Genomic DNA, 13,908 nt, shown 5'->3' with positions numbered 1-13,908 from the left:
TTTTATTTTTCCCCTTTTTTCACTTTATCCATATTCTCCAGTATTTTGTTTCTGAATACCGCCACCTTCATTGTCTTTGCCCTCCTGTATCAATCCCTCTCCCCTTTCTTTCCCCTTTCCTTTTTCACCTTCTTCCTTCCCTTCCTTCTGTTAGACCCCCATTTTCCTCCCCTTCCTCATCCCCCTCTCTGCTTTTCCCCTTTTAATACTTGAGAGGTAAAATAAATTTCTTAGCTTAACTGTTTGTGTGTGTAAATTGACTTTAAGCCAACTCTCGATGAGAGGAAGATTCAGGTGGTTCTCATCTACTCCCTTCTTCCACTCTATTACAATAGGTCTTTTGTACCTCTTAATGTATGTTCAGTCTCCTCCATCCTCCTGTCTCCTTTCTGTCCCTCTTTTTAAGGAGGTATTGTTTTTACATCATTCTATCTGAGTCACAGAGAAAGTCACGAGTGTCCATCACGTCTGGCTAAATATATTCTCTCTAATAGAGTTACAGTTCTCAAGAGTTATGATAATCTTTCTCCCAGGCAGGGATATAGCCAATTTCATCTTAGTGGATAGCAATTGTTTTTCTTTACCCTCTTTTTTTTTTACCCTTTCATGTGTCTCTTGAGCCTCCTGCTTGGTGTCTAAATTTTCTATTTAGCTCTGGTCTTTTCATCAGGAAATGTTGGAAGTCTCCCATTTCATTAAATGTTCATATTTTCCCCTGGAAGAGAAGACCCAGCTTTGCTGGAAAGTGGATTCTTGGCTGCATTCCAAGCTCCCTTGCTCTTTGGAATGTCTGATTCAAGACCCTTCGATCCCTTAATGTTGATGCAGCCAGGTCTTGGGTAATCCTTACTGTGGCTCCTTGGCATTTAAATTGTTTCTTTCTGGCTGTTTGCAGGATTTTCTCTTTTATCTGATAGTTGTGGAATTTGGCCACAACATTCCTTGGTGTTTTCATTTTAACATCTCTTTCTTGGGGGAGGGGTCGGTGTATTTTTTCAGTAACTATTTTGCCCTCTGGTTCCATGATATCAGGACAGTTTTCCATCACTAAATCCTCTATGTTAAGTCCAGACTTTTTTTCTCTTCAATATTTTCAGGAAGACTGATAATTCTCAGGTTGTCCCTTCTCAATCTATTCTCAAGGTCAGTGGTTTGCTGATGAGGTATTTCACATTTTCTTCTACTTTTTTGATCTTTTGGTTTTGTTTAACAAAATCTTGTCTCACAAAGTCATTATTTCTCACAGATTCCATTCTTTTTTTAGAGAAGAATAATCTTCATTTACCTTTTGCAACTCCTTTTCTAATTGGTCAACTCTACTTTTGAAGGAGTTTTCCATTTGCCCAACTGTGGTTTTGAGAGAATTATTTTCTCTGTCCAATTGTATTTTCGAAGGATTTGTTTTCTTTTTGTAAGATATTAATTTTCTCTTGCAATATGTTAATTTTCTCTTGAGTTTCTTTTCCCAATTTTTCCAATTGATTTTTAAACTTCATCCTGATTTCTTCCAGGAAGTCTTTCTGGGCTGGAGACCAATTAATATTCTGCTCAGAAGTGCTAGATTTCTCTGGGTTAGAATCTATTTTTTCTAAGAATTTCTCCATGGGCTCCCCTTTCTGTTGGCATTTCTTCATTTTCCTAGGATCTTGTATTGGGGAAGGGGCTGGCTCTCAGAGGTTTGATTTTGAAAACCCTAGAAGCTTTGTTCACTTGATTTAGTAATTCCAAGAGCTGGCCAAGGTGCTGGTTGTTTTCTCAGGAGGGAAGGAGGAGGGGGCAGCAGGGTCTAAATTGTCCTTGAACTAGGGACTGGGCCCTGGGGAGGGAGTTAATCTCCCTTTCAGCTGAGTGAACTCTGTTGCCCACACCTGAGCCTGAGGGGGTGGGGGGTGTTTACCATTCATTCTGGGAATGGGGCTAAGCAAAAAGTATGGAACTCAACTCCTGCACCCAGGTGGTCATTTTCTAGAGATACTCAGCACTCTCTGTGCTGAAACTCACCCTCCCAATGACTGGGGCTCACCAGAGTTACTCTCCCTCTAGATTCTGTGGCTAAAATTGGTTCTTGGACCCGCCAATCAACAAAGTCTCTGGGGCTAAGGCCAGTCCTCCAGCTTCACCTCCGTGTTATCCCTGCACTTGCCTTCTGCTCTCCATTCCCGGTTCAACCACGGTCCCCTGAGACAGACCTTCTTGGTAGGGGTTCTTCTCCTAGCTTCTTTTTCTGGGTTTTGTCGATTGAGTTTTCGTTAAGAGGTTTCTTTCATGTTATTTTTGAGGGGAACTGGGAACACTTAACAGAGTGTCTGCCTTCTCTCTGCCATCTTGGCCAGAAGTCCTAGATTATCTGTTTTAACTCTTTCATTTTACCAATATGGAAATTGAGACCAAGTGAGGTAAGTGATTTAGCTAAGGATTCTTAAATCCTAGGTAAGGTAAGGATTTAGCTAAAAGTGCCCAGCCTGGACATTCATTTTCCTGAGTTCAAATATGGCCTCTAGGTGAGTGATTTAACAGATTAACCCATATTTGCCTCAGTACCTCATCTGTAAAATGACCTGGAGAAGAAAATGGCAAACTACTCCATTATCTTTCCATGAAAATCTCAAATAGGATTTTGAAGAGTTGGACATGAATGAAAAGGAGTGAAGAAAAGCAAAAATATGTAGAAAGTTTCAGTAGAATCCACTTCTGATCCCTAGATCAATGATTTTCCCACCATATGAAATTGACTTTTTAATAAGACATTAGTGGAATGTGAGATGGAATAGCAGAAAAAAATCCTACCTAAAGTGAGGTGAAAAGGGACTGAATTAGGATGGCAGTAGTGTCAGTAGATTAAATGATGATAAAAGTTATTTCAGGGGAAAAAATGTAGCAAACTGATTACATAAGGGGAAATGAAACAAAATGGGAACTAGAAAATGACAACAAGATAAAAAACTTGGGGATTGGGAGAATGATGAGGTCACTGGTAGAGGCAAAGAAGTTAAGAAGCTACTTTCAAGATAATGATGATGATTTTCACTGTGGACATACTAAGTTTTAAGAAATAGTGAGCAAGAGATTCATCAGAATTCCTTGAAAACCACAAGCATGATTTCTAGGTAGTTTTTAAGTTAGCACTACATTTTGAGGAATGTGGAAAACACCATCAAAAAAGAATAGAAATATAAGGGCATAGTGGATAGAGCACAAATCCTGAGTTCAAATCTGGTCTCATGCACTTGATGCTTAATAACTGTATGACCTTGGACAAGTCACTTAATCCCATTGCCCCACAATCCCTCCTCTAAAAAAAAGAATAGAAATAATGAAAATCTAGCCAGAAAAAAAAAAAGAAACAACGAGGCATTAAATAAAAGTATTTCTTACTTGGTTGGTGATAGGAAGACGGAATCAGGTAATGTACTTAAGTCAGTAAACAATATGATGAGTCTCCTAGAGTAAGTGGTCACCTTGCTGCCTAGGATGGGCAAATGTAAGCCTAAATTGGAAAATATAGAGAAGGTCAAAGTTTTTACATTGATCATAGTAGGTTGAGATCTGTGAGCGGCCCATGTTACTTCTAGCCCATGTGGTATAGGGGAGACAATCTCAAACCTTGCTTGAGCTACTCCCCCTAACCCACAGAAAGTGAGGTTAGATTGTAGTAAAATTGTAGTCAAGGCAACAAACTTTTATCAAGCACCTACTCTGTTCCAGATACTATGCTAATTACTGGGTATTAAAGATCTTTTAAAAAGATTATCCCTGATCCAGCTTGGCAGCCAGAGCCAAGATGGCAACAAGAGTGGATCCTGTCTTGGGTGCTCTCTCATAAAATTTATAAACTAAAGACTCTAATTCAATTTTCAAGAGACAGAACCCACAGAGGGACCCAGTGAGGCAGTTCTCCTACTCAAGGTAACCTGGAAAAGAGTAGAAAGGCTCTGCTCCCGGGGTTGGAGGGGCAGCCTGCTAGAGGGGTGGCCCACCAGAGTGAAAGAACTTCAGCCTCCGAGAGGCAGCCCCAGGGCGCTGGAAGCTGTGGCTCACAGCAGCGGGGGAGTTTCCAGATCTACGCCTTGGGGAACACCGGGAACAACCTGGGGGAACAGTGGGGGGGGGGGACCTCTGCCAGAGCAAGCACTGAAGCCCAGCTCTCAGGGCACACAGCAAGCAGCTTGGCCAAAGCAGTCCAGATGAAGGAAACAGAAGCAGGCAGAGCCGGTAAGCAGGAGCCCCCAGGGCATGAGCCCATTGATCTGAGGGAGGGGAGTGAAGAGACAGACTGCAGATCTCTGTCCTCTGCCCCTGGAACAGGACACTGGAGTTCTGACCACATTCAGATCCTGATCGCAGTCTAGGCCCCCCCATAGAACAGCAAGCTCCCCCCTACCTCAGCCCAGTGGCAGAGGGGGTTGCTTATGATCATTCACAGACCAGGAGGGAGGACAGAGCCTCACACATTGAGATTCTTGTGGGAGTGTCCCAAAAGCTCAGGAAGCACCCCAAAAACAGGCTCCAGCTGGGAAAATGAGTAAAATGAGAAACAAGAGGAACACCATTGAGAAATACTTTGCCTATGAGGCCAAGAAAGATCAAAATACTCAGTGTGAAGATGAGGAAGCACAAGCTCCTGCATCTAAAGACTCCAAGAAAAACAGAAATTGGGCTCAGGCTATGACAGAGCTCAAAAAAGACTTTGAAAATCAAATGAGGGAGATAGAAGAAAAACTGTGAAAAGAAATGAGAGATGCAGGGAAAAAAAACATGAAAGTGAAGTCAACAACTTGGTCAAGGAGATCCAAAAAATTCTGAAGAAAATAACATGTTAAAACTCAGCTGAGGTCAAATGGATAAAACAGTTCAAAAAGTTATTAAGGAGAAGAATGCTTTAAAAAGCAGAATTGGCCAGATGGAAAAAGAGATAAGAAAGTTCTCTGAGGAGAACAAATCCTTCAGACAAAGAATAGAACTCAGGGACATTGCTGAATTTATGAGAAATCAGGACTCAATACTTCAAAACCAAAAGAATGAAAAATTAGAAGAAAATATGAAACATCTCATTGAAAAAACAACTGATATGGAAAACAGATTTAGGAAATATAATTTAAAAATTATTGGAATACCTGAAAGTCATGATCAGGAAAAGAGCCTTGACATCATTTTCAAAGAATTACTACAGGAAAATTGCCCTGATATCCTAGAAGCAAAGGGCAAAATAGAAATGGAGAGAATCTACCAATCTCCCCAAGAAAGAGATCCAAAAAAACAACCCCCAGGAATATTGTAGCCAAGTTCCAGAGCTTCCAAGTCAAAGAGAAAATATTACAAGCAGCCAGAAGGACACAATTCAAATATCATGGAGCTGCAGTCAGGATCACACAGGATTTAGCAGCAGCTACATTAAAGGCTTGTAAGGCTTGGAATATAATATTCTGGAAGGCAAAAGAGCTCAGAATGCAACCGATAATCAACTGCCCAGCAAAACTGAACATTCTCTTCCAGGGAAATGATAGATTTTCAATGAACCAGGGTAATTTCAAATGTTCCTGTTGAAATGGCCAGACCTGAACAGAAAGTTTGATCTTCAAATACAGGACTCAGGTGAAGCATAGAGATTGAAGGAGAAGGGGAAAATATGAGGGACTTATTGATGATGAACTGCATGTATTCCTGCATAGAAAAGTGATACTGATAATACTCATGAGAAACATCTCATTTAATAGAGCAGGTAGAAGGAGCTTTTATAGATGGAGCACAGGAGAGAGCTGGATTTGAAGATATAATATATTGTAAAAATGGAGTCAATGGCTAAAAGGGAAATGTAATGGGAATAAGAGAAAGGAAAGGTGGAATAAGCTAAGATATTTCATATAAGATTTTTTTATTACAACGAGCTATTGCAATGATATGGAAGTGGGTAAGGTGAGCGGGAATGAGGGAAACTTCGATCTCATCAGAGGTGGCTCAGAGAGGAAACAGCATATATACTCAATGGGGTATAGACATCTAGAGTAAGAAGGAGAGAAGGGGGACGGGGGAAAGAGGGGATGTGAGTGATGGAGGAGAGGGTGGACTGTGGGGGAGAGTGGTCAAATATAACACATTTTCTTTTTTATTTCTTGCAAGGAGCTGGGATTGGATGGCCTGTCTAGGACCACAGGGCCAGGTGGTTGCTGGGCCTAAGGGGTGTTATGTGGGCTCGGGCCCTCTTGGCCCCAGGGCCAGGGATCTGTCTGCTGCACCACTTAGCTACCCTACAGCAGAGTCAGAGTGAAAGGAGAGAGAAAATATAGTATGTGGTAGTGGAGAAATACGAAAGGAGGGAGTCCAGGTCTTCCTGACTTTGAGGCCAACCCTCTCTTCATTTGTTTCTGAAAGGAAAACAACAACCCACAGTATAGCTGATGGTGACTCAGCAATCTTTTATGTAAATGGAGGGCAGTTAGGTAGCACAGTGATAGAGCACTGACCTTGGATTCAGGAGGATGGGAGTTCAAATTCAGCCTCAGACACTTGACACTTATTAGCTGTGTGACCTTGGGCAAGTCACTTAACCTTGATTGCCCTGCATCCAGGGCTGTCTGCAGTTGTCCTGATTCATCTGGCCACTGGATTCAGATGATTCTGGAGAAGAAAGTGAGACTGGTGACTTAGCACAGCCCCAACCCTCACTCAAATCCAATTCATGTGCTTGCCGTGGCATCACCTTTCTAATGCTGTGGTCTTCTTTGAAAATGAAAGACAAATGTTATTATTATTATTGTTGTTGTTGTTATATACATTAAGAAATATTTTTATTTTGGTACACTGAAGAACCAGTTGTAACTTAAATTGTTGATAAGAAAATGGAAAATGGATAAAGGTAAAAAGAAATTTAACATAAAATGTTTTCTACAACAAGGAGATCTCTCCCTATTAGGCTGTAAACTCCTTGAAAATGCATTTTTCTTGCTCTTCTATTTCTTCTATTTATACATTAAAAAGCACTTTATAAATAACTTTTCTTTGATTTGTAAAAACCTAGAAACAACCTCTGCCAGAACATATTTGATCTTGACAAGTAAGAGGACATATGGCAGCCAAGTGTTGTTTTATTTTTTAATAATATTTGATTTTTCCCCAGTTACATATAAAAACAATTTTAACTTCATTTAAAAATTTTTTTGAATTCCAAATTCTATTCCTCTTCCTCTCCCCTCCCCCTTCAATAAAAGTACACAATATGATATAGGTTATACATGTGCAATCATATAAAACATATTTCCATATTAGTCATTTTGTGAAAGGTAGAAAGACAGAAAAATGAAAAAATGTAAAATACTATGCTTCAGTCTGTAGTCTAAGAAAGAGAAAGAGAGAAAAAAGAAAGAAACGAAAAAAATATAAAATACTATGCTGTAGTCTGTTTCTTTAGAGACAGATAGCATTGTTCATCATAAATCCTTTGGGATTGTCTTGGATCATTTTCCTACTGAGGATAGTTGTCATTCATAGTTGATTATTGTACAATATTATGTATGGTGTCCTCTTGCTTCTGCTCACTTCACTCTGCATCATTTCATGTTAAGTCCAGATTTTTCTAAAATTATCTTGCTCATCATTTCTTATAGTACGATGGTATTCAAGGACTATTTTAGAATGTCAGCTTATAGGGGCAGCTAGGTGGTGCAGTGGATAGAGCACCGGCCCTGGAATCAGGAGTACCTGAGTTCAAATGGGACATCAGACACTTAATAATTACCTAGCTGAGTGGCCTTCGGCAAGCCACTTAACCCCATTGCCTTGCAAAAACAAAACAAAACAAAGCAAAAAAAAACCTAGAATGTAAGCTCATTTATAAGCTTTAGAATATGAGCTCATTTATAAGCAGAAGTTTATAAGTAATATCATAGGGTTATAGACCTGCACCTGTAAGGCCATCTAGTCAAACTCATTTTACATATGAAGGAACTGAGTCACAGAGTAAGTATCACTGGCAAGATTTAAGTTCAAGTCCTATGGTATCAGAGCCAATCATTTTTAGTCACATTCAACTCTTCATGACCCCATTTGGAGATTTTTTTGGCAAAGATATTTGTGTAGTTTGCCATTTACTTCTTCTGTTCATTTTACAGATAAAGAAGGTGAGACCAACAGGATTAAGTGACTTTCCCACAGCTACTAGGTGTCTGAGGTCAGATTTGAACTCAGGAGAAAGAGTTTTTCTGCCTCTAGGCCAAGCATTCTATTCACCCTGCCCTTCTTTCCACAATACCATATAGCTAACATATACTTTCATCTCTCAATGCCTTCTTACTAACTATATCTGATATCTAAGATACTTAGCTCTTAGATTTTTTTCTTCCCTTCACAACTTAAGGATTCCTCCAACTCCAATGCTCTCCCTCCCTAAATTATCTCGCATATAGTCTGTATATACTCATTTATGTGGTTTACATTTCATCTAGTAGAACACAAGCTCTTTGAGGGTAGTTCTAGAACAATGTCTGGCATGCATACTTGCTGGTTGACTGATCATGTCCTCATACCCATGGGTTTTCCTTTTGATATATATCAAAACCCATTCAAAGCTTTTCATACAATGGCATTCAAGTCCATCTTCTCTCATAAATTCTCCAGAGACAATGTATTCATCATGCTGAAGAATTTTCTCTAGTTTTTTTTAAAGTATTTGATGGGTTAGGGGCGGCTAGGTGGTGCAGTGGATAGAGCACCAGCCCTGGAGTCAGGAGTACCTGAGTTCAAATCCGGTCTCAGCCACTTAATTACCTAGCTATGTGGCCTTGGGCAAGCCACTTAACCCCATTTGCCTTGAAAAAACTTAAAAATAAATAAACAAACAAACAAATAAATAAAGTATTTGATGGGTATTAGTGCTGCATTTAGATTGTCCATCTTTTGTTCAGACTTATTTCTCTTTCTACTGCATTTTGTTGCTTTGTAAGATATTACTTATCTGTCATTCTCATCTGTTGTAAACTTGAGTTTATATTCCAAACCAGTGTGAACCCTTGGCTAACATGTAAAAAAGATTAAATGTCCATAGAGTGAGTAAATTTCTCAGCTCTTTTGACCTCCTTACTATTGTGACCTATTTATCTTTATGTCAGTTAAGCTTCTTTTTACATTTAGCCATTTCCCATTTTTCAGTGATAGGTTATTTAAGTAGGATGATTTATTTGCATGATATTGACTTTTTTCTTCTAATTTGGCATTGATGTTGATCTTTGTTCTTAAGCAAGTCATAGTTTGATTTCATGCTGACAAAACTGATTGTTTTATCTTATTCCAGTTCACATTTAGGAACTTACTAGATTTCTGAAGGTAACTTCAAAATGTAGCTCCCCCCATTTCTAAAAGCAAATTGTTTTGAAACAAAGTCTGGTTAATTTAGTTAAGCAAATACCTTTTCCCCAAAACCATAGATTAGAACTAAGACTTGGTCTGTAACTTTTTTTTTCTTTTGACCAAATGTTCAGAAGCAAAAATAGTATTTGAAAATCTTCCAAATGGGACAGGTTTTTCATTTTTGAATAGTACTTATGAAAACCAAAGGAAACAGTCACCAAAAAGACAAATTTATTTCTGGCTCTCTGTAAAAAAGAAAGCATATTTTTAGAGTTACAATCATATAACTTTATTCCTATTCCCTTACAGTTAAAAAAAAATGTAGCAATCTTGCTTTTGTGATTACTACTCTTATGAAATCCTATTATTCTTATTGTTCTTTCTTTAATCCATTCATTACCATGACCACCAAGAAGTTACAAACACACACATAGAAATAGATAGATAGATGTAAAACATAGCAGATTACTATTAAGTGGAAATGCATTGTGTACATCTACATACATGTATAAGCATGCAAATACTTCATATTACATGTATGTATGTGTGTATGCATGCAGCTGCAGTCTTTTCCCTTTCCTTTCCTGTCCAGTCTGTCATTTCTAACTACATTTCTGTCTCATACTGCCCAGTGATACAGCATTGGACACTCAGAAAACCTGAGTTAAAATCTTGTCTGACTGGTTGTGTGATCCTAGCAAGTCACATAACCACCATTTTCCTCAGTTTCCTCATCTTTTTGTGGTTTTTCAGTTGTTTCAGTCATGTCTAACTTTTCATGATTCCATTTTGGTGTTTTCTTGGTTAGTATAGTAGGCTGCTATTTTCTTTTCATTGCATAGATGAGGAAAGTGAAGCAGGTGAGGGTTAAATAACTTGCTCTAGGTCACACATCTAGTATGTTAAGCCAGAGTTGACCTGATTCAAGTCTCCCTGACTCCAAACTCAACACTCTAGCCACACTATGCCACCTATCTGCTTCCTCATCTATAATTACTGGAATAATTATTCAAGATTATTGTAAGGAAAAATGAACTAATATTTGCAAAGCACTTTGCAAAACGTTATAAAAGTATTATAAAAATATTAGCTATTATGTAGCAATTTAAATCAACATCTTCAAAACAGATCATTTTTCTCCTCAAACCTCTTCATATATGCATACACAGACACACACACACACACACAAAACCTATCATATTTTTGTTTGTTTACTTTTTTAAGGTCTTTTGTGGGTTTTTTGCTTCATCATAATTTCCCTAGTATTCCTTTCCCCCTTACAGAGAGCCAATCCATATAAAAGTAGTATTTTAAACACTTTTATGAATTTATTTTATTCTGAACTTAAGAAATAAAGCAAACATTTCTATAACATAATAGAATAGTAAAAAAAAGATTATATATGAAACTGCAACTCTATTATGTACAATTTACTATTCCTTTTGAATGAAGTCATCATGTAACTTTTTTGCCTTTTTTTTCTTTCCTCTTCTGCCTTTTCTCCTTCTTCCCTCCATACATACTTCTGTTTATCTGTTCTTTTTCTGAATATAGATAACATCTTTCTTCATATGTCCTTTGTAGTTAATTTGGGTATTTATAATATTAAAGATGATTCAGTCATTCAGAATTTTCTTATAGCAATATTGTTGTTTGTGTATACAATGTTCTCTTGGTTCTGCTGAAAGCAGTATTTTTAAGGAAAAAGAAAAATCAACAAAGTTGATCAATACATTAAAAAGGTCTGAAAATTTATGAATGATATGTCTCTTATAGACCTTTCATTTCTTCAAAGAGTGAGGTAAAAGTGTTTTCTCATATTTCTTTCTTTGAGCTATGCTTAGTCTTTATTATAATTTTGTAGCATTCATTCTCTCCCCCCCCACCCCCGCCCAGTATGAATAATGGGGCAGTTTGGCATGATGGGGAGAGTGCTGGACTTAGAGTCAAGATGACTCATCTACCTGAGTCCATAGATAGTTATTAGTTGTGGGACCCAGGGCAAGTCACTTAACCCTGTTTGGCTTATTTTCTCATCTATAAAATGACTTGGAGAAGAACATGGCAAACCACTCCAGTATTTGCCAAGGAAAACCTTAAAAGAAGTCACAAAATGTTGACATGACTAAAAACAACTAAATAATAAATATGTAGTAGTTGTTCATTTTCCCTCTTATATTAAGTTGGATTTCTTGTGTACTTTATATTGGTTTCTAAAATACACTACAATTGTGGTCCCAATCTGCTTTTCTAGATTAATTTCATCTTGATTTTCTTTATATAATATTCTCTCTTCTGGTCAAACTGTGCTCTCTCTTATTCTGCTCTCTCTCAGCTCCTTCTATTTTCCCAGGTTGACTCTTCCCCCACCCCATAGTGTCTCAATTGCACTTCCTCCTCACATCTGGCTTTTGAAAACCTTTCCTTCCCTTAAAACTCAGCTTTGGTGCCACCTCTAATATGAATTCTCTGCTGATTTCTCTTCTTCATACCCCTGCCAGTTGGATAATGCTATAAAGTAGTAGTCATCAAAACTGCCTGATTAAACATGGCCTTCAGATTTTCCTAGGGCACTTTTTCTGTGACTGTCCTTTGCCCCTTATAACATTCTGTTTTGTATTTGGCACATCATAGTTTTGTATTTGGCACATCATAGTCTCCCAGTATACTTACAGTTCCATGAAATGTACAATATATACTTGTTGAGTTGAACTGAATTGATGAAATCTGATGTTTAGGTGGACAAGTCTGAATTGTTTTCTTAGTCTTTTACTGAGACTTGGAGTAATGTGGAGCTCAGAAACAAAAAGAAGGTATAGTGGCAGTGATCTATGGAATAGAACTTTAACAGTAAGAACACACTGGATTTAGGATAGTGTGCGCTCTCTCTCTCTCTCTCTCTCTCTCTCTCTCTCTCTCTCTCTCTCTGTCCCCCCCCCCCATCGCCCCCCATCCCCATTAAGTTATCTCAGTTCTGTAATTCACACACAGAGATTGGGTTCTAACATGAGGAACCTGACTGACCTGTACAAAGATTTTCTCCCCCACCCACCCCACATTCTTTGACTTTTTATACCTGTACCCTGGAATTCCAAGGGAAATTACTTAAATCTTAGATTTAGATCATATTTAAAGTTTCCCCAAACATTTAATTTACAGTATAGATTACCTACAGGGCAGTTTTTTCCTCTACACAAAAGCAATGCTAAACACAAAAGGCATGCTTGCATTGATAGGAAAAAAGTAAGTTAAATAGCAGTAATAACATAACTTCTATTATACTTACTTAGGAGGTAGATATTTAAAACTCTTTAAAAAATCAAGCATTTTTTAGGACTACCAAAGAAACATTTTACATTTCACCTTTGTTTTGAATTTCTCTCTATAGGCTTTTGGTGAATAAAGTGTCAAGCATAGAGTCAGACTTAAGTGACTTGCCCAGAAACTTCTAGCTGAAGGTCAAATTAGAACTCAGCAAAATGAGTTTTCCTGTTTGCCTCAGGTTCCTCATTATAAAATGAGCTAGAGAGGGAAATAGCAAACCACTCTATCTTTGCCAAGAAAACCCCAAAAAGGGTTACAAAGGGTCAGATATAACTGAAAAAAGACTTAACAACAAACAACAAATGACTTTTGGCAAACAAAGCTAGGGTTTCAGTTCATCCTCTGACCAGGGATCATCTCTCAGAAACACTACAGCAGATATAGAGATGTCATCTTCTTTAATAACCCAGGATCTCCTCACTTCTTAAATTCACAATACTGTCCTTTGGGCTAGACATATTCTTCTTGTGATTGCTCTTTGGTCACCTGCAATCTGAAAAGAAATTGAAAAATTGAAAAGATAGCCAGGAACCTTGTAGCCCTGGCTTATCTTGCCTAGCCATGCCCCTATTTTAATTGTCTTGTACTCACAAATGCCTAGAAGATAGGTAGGTGCTTCAGTGAATATAGTACTGGGCCTGGAGACATGAAGACCTCAGTTCAAATTCAGCTTCATACATTGTGTAGTTAAGTGATACTGAGCAAGTCATTTAACATCTTCTCTAGTGGAGAAGGAAATGGAAAACCACTCAAGTGATTTTTCTTTGCCAAGAAAACTGCATGGATGAATGTGGTGTGATACTTTCAGAATAGAGGGTATAACCCCATCCTACCCCTTTATCAGGTGAAAGATAATTACTTGTCACATGGGAGAACTGGAGAGAAGAATGAGCTAAAAGTTTTCTTTCCTTTTTAACTAATTCAGCTCCCTCCCTTTCGATCCTGCCTCTCCTCACCCCCCTTGCCATAGGAACCACCAAAGGGGTGTGTGTGTGTGTGTGTTTGTGTGTGTGTGTGTGTGTGTGTGTGTGTGTGAAGGATCTAGGGTTAGATCAAGGGTCCACTCAGGATTTCCTGCATTATACCAAATCATCAAGTCCTTTAGAACTGAGCAAGCACATGTAGTCGGCCAGAAAGAGTCAAGGAGCTATAGGCATGCTAAATGAGATGGCCCCTGTTAAACTAATGTGTGCCACCTAAATGAGCTATATAGGAGATAGATGATTGGCCAGTTCTCTGACTTAG

The 13,908-nt window shown here is 38.3% G+C and overlaps 1 protein-coding gene and 1 long non-coding RNA gene across 5 annotated transcripts in view; one reads left to right on the top strand and one right to left on the bottom strand.

Annotated features, from left to right (window-relative positions):
• Positions 1–13,908, top strand: part of SAMD4A (sterile alpha motif domain containing 4A) — a 313,807-nt gene that overhangs the window by 99,456 nt on the left and 200,443 nt on the right. The gene's annotated exons all lie outside the window — the stretch shown is intronic.
• LOC141506576 (uncharacterized) lies at positions 2,622–12,227 on the bottom strand. The gene is made up of 3 exons (XR_012473919.1): positions 12,013–12,227; positions 6,462–6,615; positions 2,622–3,487 (listed from the first exon to the last, which is right to left on the bottom strand). It is a non-coding gene; the product is annotated as an uncharacterized LOC141506576 (long non-coding RNA).

This window comes from Macrotis lagotis, chromosome 1, assembly GCF_037893015.1.
Source record: "Macrotis lagotis isolate mMagLag1 chromosome 1, bilby.v1.9.chrom.fasta, whole genome shotgun sequence".
NCBI lineage: Eukaryota > Metazoa > Chordata > Mammalia > Peramelemorphia > Peramelidae > Macrotis > Macrotis lagotis.
Note: the sequence above shows the minus strand (reverse complement) of the source record. Positions and strands in the feature narration are given on the sequence as shown.